Here is a 9,593-nt window from a genome sequence, read left to right on the forward strand (position 1 = left end):
TAAGCTTTATTTAAGTATTAGTCAATCACATTCAAGTTACACTTGTTAAAAAGATCAAGTTACATAATGGGGATGATATTCTGTAAATTACTTTACATATCCTACTATTATTTTCTAATTAAGTTTAATGTATGAAAGTTCATTGTTATTTCTAGCATTTAACCCATGAAGAAAAGATTAAATGCATCTTTAATTTATTACAAATCTTACCCAACAAACATAAGATTGATTTTAATTCATTCAAAGTGTGGATCCTACAGTTTGTAAAAGCTTTTTAATGAATCCAAATGCAACAAAATTAATCTCACGATCTAAATGCCCCCATCATGTTGAATAAAGTCTTGCAGCCTCCCAGTTCACCAATTGAACCGAGTTGAAAGTCTCAAATATCCAGACTGAGATGCTCATCAGTGTTACTGCCTGATGCATCTGCCAATTGAACTGCTAAACAAAATGTTTGAATTTGAAAATAAGAGTAAAAGAGAAAGGAGAAGGTTGCGATGGTGCCTTGGAAAATCATGCAAAAGGTGGGTGGTGAAGAATCTAGTGACAGGAGGCTGAGACGACCATGACAATGATCATGTTGCCCTAACAGTACTTAAAATCCACTACATTTACCAACTTATACTCAACCAGTAAATGATCATCGTCCTTTTTTTTACCTTCAATTAGCTTGCTTTGTCCATTTTTCCCACTACAAACCTCATTGGTTTTATAAACATTTCAATTTTACATTTCACAGAATTACAATGATATCAAATTTCATCAACTCCTCTGCACCATGACAGTTCAAAATAATTCTCAAGAACTTCCAATTACACAATGTTATTATCACTTAGAATAAATCTTAGCAGTAACCCATATATAATTCAACTAGTTGATGAAAATTACCTTGGCTTTTCCATGGAGCATTTAAAAATATCTTGTCAATTAAAGCATAATTCCTTTGGGTGGAGAATTTCTGCACAAGAGCCAAATTACAAAGAAAATTATTATTAAATTAACCATCTAGTTAACACTAAACACAATTAACCAGAAAGAAGTTGAAATGAGACATGATGGCTATAGAAGTTTGAGAAGAGACAAAGCATATTAGAAAGAAATTAAAATTTCAATTCTTAAAATTTTGAAGAACATGTAACTGATTTTTTATTCAAAAACTATACCATTTGACTAAAAAAGTCAAAGCCTACCATCAAACTCTCTTATTTAGGACATTAACTATGATGTTTTTATGCAATGTAAATACTGATAAAGATAAGAACCAATATTGTGGTGATAAACACAAAGGTAGATGATTACTTAGCATTACATATCCCTTCTAGTCCACTGCAGCTGAAAATAAAATCATGTTAGATGCAGAAGATGTGAGTTTGCAAAATTCTTATTTTGAATCCTATTTGTAGAGTGCACATGGACAAAGAGCTTCACAAAGAATACCTTTTTCTTAGGTTTGTCTAATGTATGCAATCCAACTTCTCCATAACTGTTTTGTATGTAAACCTCTTTCATGTGAATCCTCGAAACTATCATGATGAACATATCCAGGTTGTTTGTGTTTTTTTTTGCTAGTAAACAAAGTAAGTAAAAGGTTCCAGCTTGAAGGTACTACGTTGGAAATAAGTGAAAACAAAATAATACCTTAACCCCAACATGCATTTCATCGAACACTTGGCATGCACCCTTAAAGTATCAAAACTGATAAGAAACTATAGAAAAAAAAAATGTTAAACCAACCACCCTAGTAGCTGAAAGTCTAAGAACAAAAATTCCATTTTGAAAATTTAACATTATCAAAAGAGTAAACTCTTACCACAACGGTCTTAGACATCCCAATAAAGCTCTTGAGTTTCCTGATTTTTTAAACAACCGAACATTCAACCACTATAAAATAGAAAACAAAAAACATTACCTACAATTGTGCTTCTGGATGTTCGGTGGTGGTTATGGATTTGTCGGCGGCCGCCTGTGACAACGGTGGTGAAGGTCGTTGTGGGCAGTGAACATGATGGCGATGGTCGATGAAAGAGCGGAGCGAGTATGGTGGTGACCGGTGGAGTGTTAGTGACGTGGTTTACAATGATTCACATAGGGAAGAAAATGGTGGTGGTATAACAATGAAATACCTTACGAAAAAGAAAAATAAAAAATAAAATTTCAAATGAAAGAAAACTACCTTGGAACGTGAGGCAGCGGAAGGAGCGTACGAAACTGAGAGCGGATGCAATATAAAGAATATTTAGTGTTGACCGATTCAATCGGCTTGAAGATTAGGGATGCCATTCAGTTTTGACTGATTCACTTACCAGATGAGAAAGGGGATCCTATATTTTAAAAGAATTGTGGATGAGTAGGAAGGAATTCATCACAACCATTACCAACACAACCCTCCGAGACATGAATTGCATTAGAAACAGGTGTTACTTCTTTGATTTGAAAAGAAATCAATGGATCGGGGATGAGTTAGACACGGGTGTTGTCTTTAACGAAAATGTGAAGGGAGCGATTCATGGATGAGAGTGGTTAGTAAGGATGGTGTTGGCGACTGTGAGAGGGATTAGGTTTACAGAGCGTTAAATGAGTTTGGAGAGAGTATATTTTCAGTTTATGGAATTCAAATAGTGATTCTCCAATGTTTAATGTGTTATAAACTACAAATTAGGCAGATAAAGGGGAAAGAAAAGGTCAAAGATAAGGAGAGAAAGGAAACAGATGACGAATTTCTTATTGACTGATTCAATTGATGCCAAAAATGAGGAATATAGGTTTAGCTTTGACTGATTCTCTGCAGATAGCTTTGACTGATTATTTTGCACATAATTTTGACGGGATAAGATTGTTAGTAATGCATAAACTTGTTGTATATGATGCTTTAAGGAGTGTACCTCTTAAAATTCAGCATTTAAGGCTAAATGCTTATTAAGTTATATATATATATATATATATATATATATATATATATATATATATATATATATATATATATATATATATATATATATATATATATACACACACACATTAGTTTAATGCCTCAACAATAGTGACATTATATTCATTATGGGATCTTTTCATGTTTTTTTTTTAGAATGGTCGATGTCGGGCTTTCACGTGTATTTACCGACTTTATCAGATTCATTTTGTGACAAGATTGCCACTATTTTTGGGTAAATTTTACAAATGCAATCTTGGCTAATCAATGTTGTTTAGTGTTATATAATACATATTAATTTTTTATGATATCCACTTTTGGCATGTAAATATACAATAGTAATGGTACTTTTATAGTATTTTGACTTATAAATTTACTATTAGAATACCTACTAAATAACTTGCCATAATAAAAACCAAATTCCCTAACAAATAAGCATAATCCTTACACTTAAAAACAAAACGGAGCAAAAGATTACAACCATTAAACAATTACGTCCAAGAACAAAACCTATCTAGAATTAATCATATCTTTAAGTTCCTATTTTTCCTTTCTAGATCATTCACTGACCTAACCAACCTATAAATTATCAAAGAATTGTTATGATCCTTTTCATCATTAACTCAATAAATAAACACACACTATGGTTCCTATGAAATTAAGAAACACAAGAGTGGGGTTAACGAGAAAAAGAGAGAAAATGAAAAAGAAGGATACAAGTTTTGAGAAGAATAAAATCATCTTCTATGATTATTGTTGTTCCTCGGGGTCCTTATAATAACTAAAATTTCAAAATCACAATATTCCATGTGTCAGATTCAATCGAATAACTTCCACAATCATATAGTTCCATTTGCTTGATTATACGTACTTTATATAGAGGGTTGATCATAGTGGTTTGTGGAGTATTAGATGTATCCTAAGTAAAATGACAATTCATAATAAATGGAAGAAATTGTAGTCAACATGTTGACTGCGAATTATGACACTTTGACTATCAGTTCTAATGATTAAATACATGATGAAAGCTTTCCCAAACTACTTATTTACATATATAATCTTCAAAGTACCAACCCCGGAACCCTCACAAACATCAGAAAAGATGGGCATGACTATTTTGAGTTCTATGTTCAGGGACGGATCTAAGGGGTATCCCTAGATAGCCCAGGATACCCTTTAAAAAGTTTTCGGTAGTATAATTTTTTTTTAAAAAGATTTGTTTTATGTAGTGGATATGTACATATCCCTTCACTTATAAGCACAAACAAACATCTAGTCTACTAGTTAAGGTGATGATGTTTTGAAACAAAGGTCTCAATATCAATTCTCACTCCTTACAAATCCTTTGTTTACATCTCTTTTATTTTTCTAGCTATTCTAATCTTTTATTTTCCCACATCGCTAAACACATGTAAACTAAATTTTTTTCATCTATTATATAAACTTTTTATCCTCATGTTTCATTTGATATCTACTTTGAGTCCCACATCGATTCAAGTATCAAACGATACTTCAACTTCATGTTTATATAATAAGACTTGAAGTTAGCTTATTATTCGATTAAAATTTAGATTTAAAACCAAAACAGGAAACCCAAGTACAAACTGAAAATCTAAACACTGAACCGGTGAGTGTAGGTTCTATTCGGATTTAAAAGTTTCAAAATCGAGGCTATCAGTTTTTGGGTTCGGTTTTAGGTCAAAATTGACCCGACCTTTCCCATGCTCAGCCATTATGGTGTTACCCCGTAAAAAAAAAATTAGGATACCCCTTTGCTTTGAGTCTGACTCTGCCACTGTCTGTGTTGTAGTTATGGGTTACGTGGTAACATTCTTTTGTAGTATATCAATTATGTTTGCATAGTTGTAACATCATTAATATTGATATCATTGATGTTGGAAAATTATAGCTTCATACATTTTTGGCGATCATGCTACGATGATCTTCGTGGATTGTATCCATCTAGGAGGATAGTACTTGGGCTTCATGTTCATAGCTATAAGTGCAAACCTCTAACTACTTTAAATAACGTTTGGTCTTAGTGTCATACGAAATGTCGATTCTTGGTGCAATTTCATGATGACGATGAAGTAATCTCTAAGGTACGTTAGGGAAGTAGCCTTCACAAAGAAAATGTAAGATTTCATAAACTTTTCCATTAGTTTTGTTTTCCACTGTCCATCATGGGTATTTTCGTCATAATATGTATAAGAATTTGCAGACTACGATTGGACGTGGAAGAATATTGGAATGTTTGTTCCAGAAGACATGTAAATTATATATAATGTTTAATTTTGAAGTAAAAAAGCGTAGAATTCAAACTACACTTGAGAATTATGCTAAAGGTAATACACATTTATAGCTTTATACTAAAGGTAATACACATTTATAGCTTCACATTACTGGTCACATAAAATAGGAAAAGGCCTTTCCCAAACATCCATTTTAATTTAAAGAACGCAAGTATTTCCAATTAAATCATCATGTTATCTATGTCTGCATTGGAATTACCGATAACATCACTCACTGAGATTATATGTGGGATGACTAAATGCATGTATACGTTGGATTAACATGTCTAATGTCTTAAGTAAATTTGTATATTCTTATAAATAAAAGTAAGGTCCTTTTCGGGTTGCTCATATATTAAGAAATAGTTATGAATGATATTAGAAGAGAGATGAAATAATATATTAGTTTATTATATGAATAAAAAAATTAACTAGAAATTGATTTGAATTCATTAGAAATTTATTTTGGGATAATTGGAATTAATCTGAGGTAAAAGGGTTAAGTTTCAATTGCTTAAAAGTTGAGAAAATGAAGGATTCTGGAACCTCCTTGTTTGGACGGTTTTAGAGGCTCCTCCAGGGAGTTCTGAAAGCCTCCAAATGCAAATAAAGAAACTAAATTGAATAAGGATTAAAATATATTATTTTAGTATTCAAACTAATTTGTGTAGTAGTTTCAGTAGTATGGTGTTATAATGTGTAGATACATTAATCTATAGGTTGCATGTAGTCATAATCAAGTCATGTATTAATTCTATTATGCAAATATGTTTAGTTTAACATATAAAACTCAATAGTATGTTCAACTTAGTGACCTTGGAGGTAAATAAACATATTTAAAAATATTAACATTATCTAAGTATATGTACATACTTTTTAGCGTTGAATGATAATATATATATATATATATATATATATATATATATATATATATATATATATATATATATATATAGTCAAGATCAAATAAGAAGGAAATTTTTGGTAGGAATGTAAAAAGTTTTTTTTCTACATATTTTTTCGCAAACAAACAAAATGAATCATTAGATGATTCACAAGAAAAAATTCTCAAAAAAACATCTCGATGATTCATTTATATAATAATTTTGTTGTTATTCACTAAAATTGTCATAAAAGTTAATTTTTTCTTAATTTACTTAAAAATGAATCATAAAGATGTTTTTTTGAGAATTTTTTCTTTTGAATCATCTTACAAATGAATCAACTATTGATTCATTTTTTTTTTGTTCGTCAAAAAAATATGTAGAAAAAAAACTTTTTACCTTCCTACCAAAAAAATTTCTTACCGGATCTATATCCTATATATATATATATATATATATATATATATATATATATATATATATATATATATATATATATATATATATATATATATATATAAACTTTAGGTTATCTTAGGAACAGTAAAGTTGCTAAGGGTTTGACATAATTGGTCCTTCTATTTTGTCTATTAACGATGTTGGAATTTTTTTTTTTTAACTAAAGGGTTTGACATAATTGGTCATTCTATTTTGCCTATTAACCATTTTGGATTTTTTTAACTAAATAAAGTTCAATACATATCGGTGGAATTGCCCGGTTTTTTCTTGAAGTTGCAATTTTGTCCCTTTTTATGTTATTTGTATTGAGTCGGTCATTTCTTCTCGATTCTTTTGCACTGTCATTCTTTTCTGATCCATTTATTCATTCCACCGCTTTGAACCTACTCCACGTTCGTTCAGGTCCAAAGCTACCATCTACGTGGTGTTTTTTCCTCTGAGCTTCTATTGCCCACACAGGAGATAACACCAACAATATGTTAGCGATTGAACGTCTCTCTGCTGCCACCATCAGCATTTGCCACCGCCTCCATCTATCTATCAACATCACCTAATTATACTGGTTACGAATCAGACCCTAAGAACTTGAAGGGGGTGGTGTTCACTGTTGTTTCACATACCACGTAGGCTGAAACCGTACTCCACTCCTTCTGGTCTCAACCCTTTTGACTACTACGTAAGTTCATTTGTAGTTACTTTAAGACATAAAAAATTACCTTATTTTCGTAATATTTGAATATTAGATTAGTCGGTATGTAAAAATTGGTTTGGAAATCCACGTTAGGGATGTTCACTTTACAAAAATAAAAATTAAAAAATAATCAATTTAGAGTACTATTTTGTGTATTATTTTTGTCGTTAAAAATGTAACATTTAAGGAATTGATAACTTTGGTCCCTTTTCTAAAAATTTGCTAATTCCAACCCCTTTAATATTTTAGCCATTTTGACACTTTTGTTACTTACAGTGAAAATTTTCACATTTTTTCATAAAAACACAAAAAACAGCCCAGGACGAAGCCTGGATTTTTCCGCTAATTATAATATTATTATGCAAGGGGATGTTTGGTGCACTCACACCTTATGCAACAACGATGCATGTGAGGGAAGATAAAGAAGCTTGTAACATAGGAGTCAACACAAAGACATGATAATATCTTTGATGTACACGATTTTGAAAGGAGTTGTATCGTAGATATCGATGCCATCACTCGTACGTGTGATTAATGACAAAGTTGTAGTATACCTTGTGGGAATGTGATAAAGACATTGTGAAGGTTAATTTTTTTCCAATAGTCATAACTTTTTTCATATATATATAGAACTTATACAGTGTATTGAGTTGCATACCCAACAACAACGATGCATCTTCTACCGCCGCACATCTCAATGAGAAATACCAACTGAGAAGATGATCGTTTGGCCCTCTTCAATTTATGGAATAATTTATTTTTTTGATTTGTCATTTAGAAGAAATTTAATTTCTTTTAATTTAAGCGAGTTGAATGTTATATCATATCTACTTTTATTAAACAAATCAACATACCCACCAAAAAGAGCACAAACGTCACATATTCTCGCTTAATATGACATTACATTATCTATATATGTGATGCACCTGTGTACGTTCGACTTGCATAAGGTGGAACTATGTAAACAAGTCATGTAGGTTTCAATTATTTCAAACTAGGTGAATATCCGCACGTTGCGCAGAAACACCTATATAGTTGAAGTCTTTACAAATATAAGTTTTTTTTTAAATATAACAATAACGTTATTGTTAATTTTGATATAATAATTTGTATACTAAATTGATGTAATATATAGATTATTTTGAATTATATGATAATATATAAATCTATTATAACTGCATAATCTTAATCGTTTGTATGACTTCTATCAGCGAGTTACTCATGAATAAATTTAAATATAATATCTGATTTAATGTTATTTATAGTTGTTGTTATTAATAATTAATTTTTAAAATTTATTTGCTTAATATTTTAATTTCTATCATTATAACTTGTTAAAATATCAAACATTGTTTTTTTATTTTAAAGGTAATAATATAATTATTTATATAGATTTATTTTTCACTATTTTTATTGTAAATTATTTTAAACTACTTATTTGAAAATTTTTCACGATTATAAAAATATCTTTAGGAAATATTTTAATTAAATTGATATTACAATTTAATTTTTGCATTTATCACTACAATTTATCACTTTTAACTATTTACAAAATATTCTTTGGTTTTTTAAGTGGAACTGAAATTTATATTTAAGTTGACACTGTAATTTTATATTTAAATTAACAATTTAAGTATTTTGTTCAAACTGTTCAAAAATTGTAGCTTTAAACTGATAATGGTTTACACATAACAACATTTTAAATCTATTAAATTAAGTATAATATGTTAATACTTAAAAACATAAGTTTATAAGTATAGGTAAAGATATTATTTTAAAATTAAAATTTAGTTTATTTATGATTACACTTTAGGTTTGATATTTATTTAACCTTAATAACCAACTTATAATTATTATTAGAAAGACACTACAATTTATCATTTTTAACTATTTACAAAATATTTTTTGGGTTGTTTAAGTTAAACTAAAATTTATATTTAAGTTGATCCTATAATATTATATTTAAATTAATAATGTAAGGATATTATACAAATTGTTCCAAAATTGTATCTTTAAAATGATAATGGTTTACATCCAACAATATATTAAAGCTAATAAATTAACTATAATATGTTAAAAGTTAAAAAAACATAACTTTATAAGTAGAAGAAAAGATATTATTTTAATATTGAAATTTAATTTATACATGATTACACTTTAGGTTTGATATTTATTTAACCTTATTAACCAACTTATATTTATTAGTAGAAAAAACTGAAAAGTCAAGTAAGTTTCAAATGAATGTGGAGAAAGGAGAAATGCATGTGAGTTTCAAATGAATGTAGTGAAAGGAAAAATGCATCATTTATAAGTAGAAGTAAATATATTATTTTAAT

At 29.3% G+C, this 9,593-nt stretch overlaps 1 long non-coding RNA gene across 8 annotated transcripts; it reads right to left on the minus strand.

Annotated features, from left to right (window-relative positions):
* Positions 1-206: 206 nt before the first annotated feature.
* Positions 207-2,696, minus strand: LOC145005236 (uncharacterized). 8 transcript variants are annotated; one of them, XR_013662535.1, is made up of 5 exons: positions 2,177-2,694; positions 1,814-1,853; positions 1,441-1,709; positions 1,303-1,335; positions 207-961 (listed from the first exon to the last, which is right to left on the minus strand). It is a non-coding gene; the product is annotated as an uncharacterized LOC145005236 (long non-coding RNA). The 8 variants fall into 8 exon arrangements; XR_013662534.1 differs by having other exon boundaries at positions 1,814-2,211; positions 2,307-2,687; XR_013662536.1 differs by having other exon boundaries at positions 207-441; positions 892-961; positions 1,814-2,687.
* Between the last annotated feature and the right edge of the window lie 6,897 nt (positions 2,697-9,593).

Source organism: Lactuca saligna, chromosome 7 (genome assembly GCF_052625555.1).
Source record: "Lactuca saligna cultivar CGN05327 chromosome 7, ASM5262555v1, whole genome shotgun sequence".
Lineage (NCBI taxonomy): Eukaryota > Viridiplantae > Streptophyta > Magnoliopsida > Asterales > Asteraceae > Lactuca > Lactuca saligna.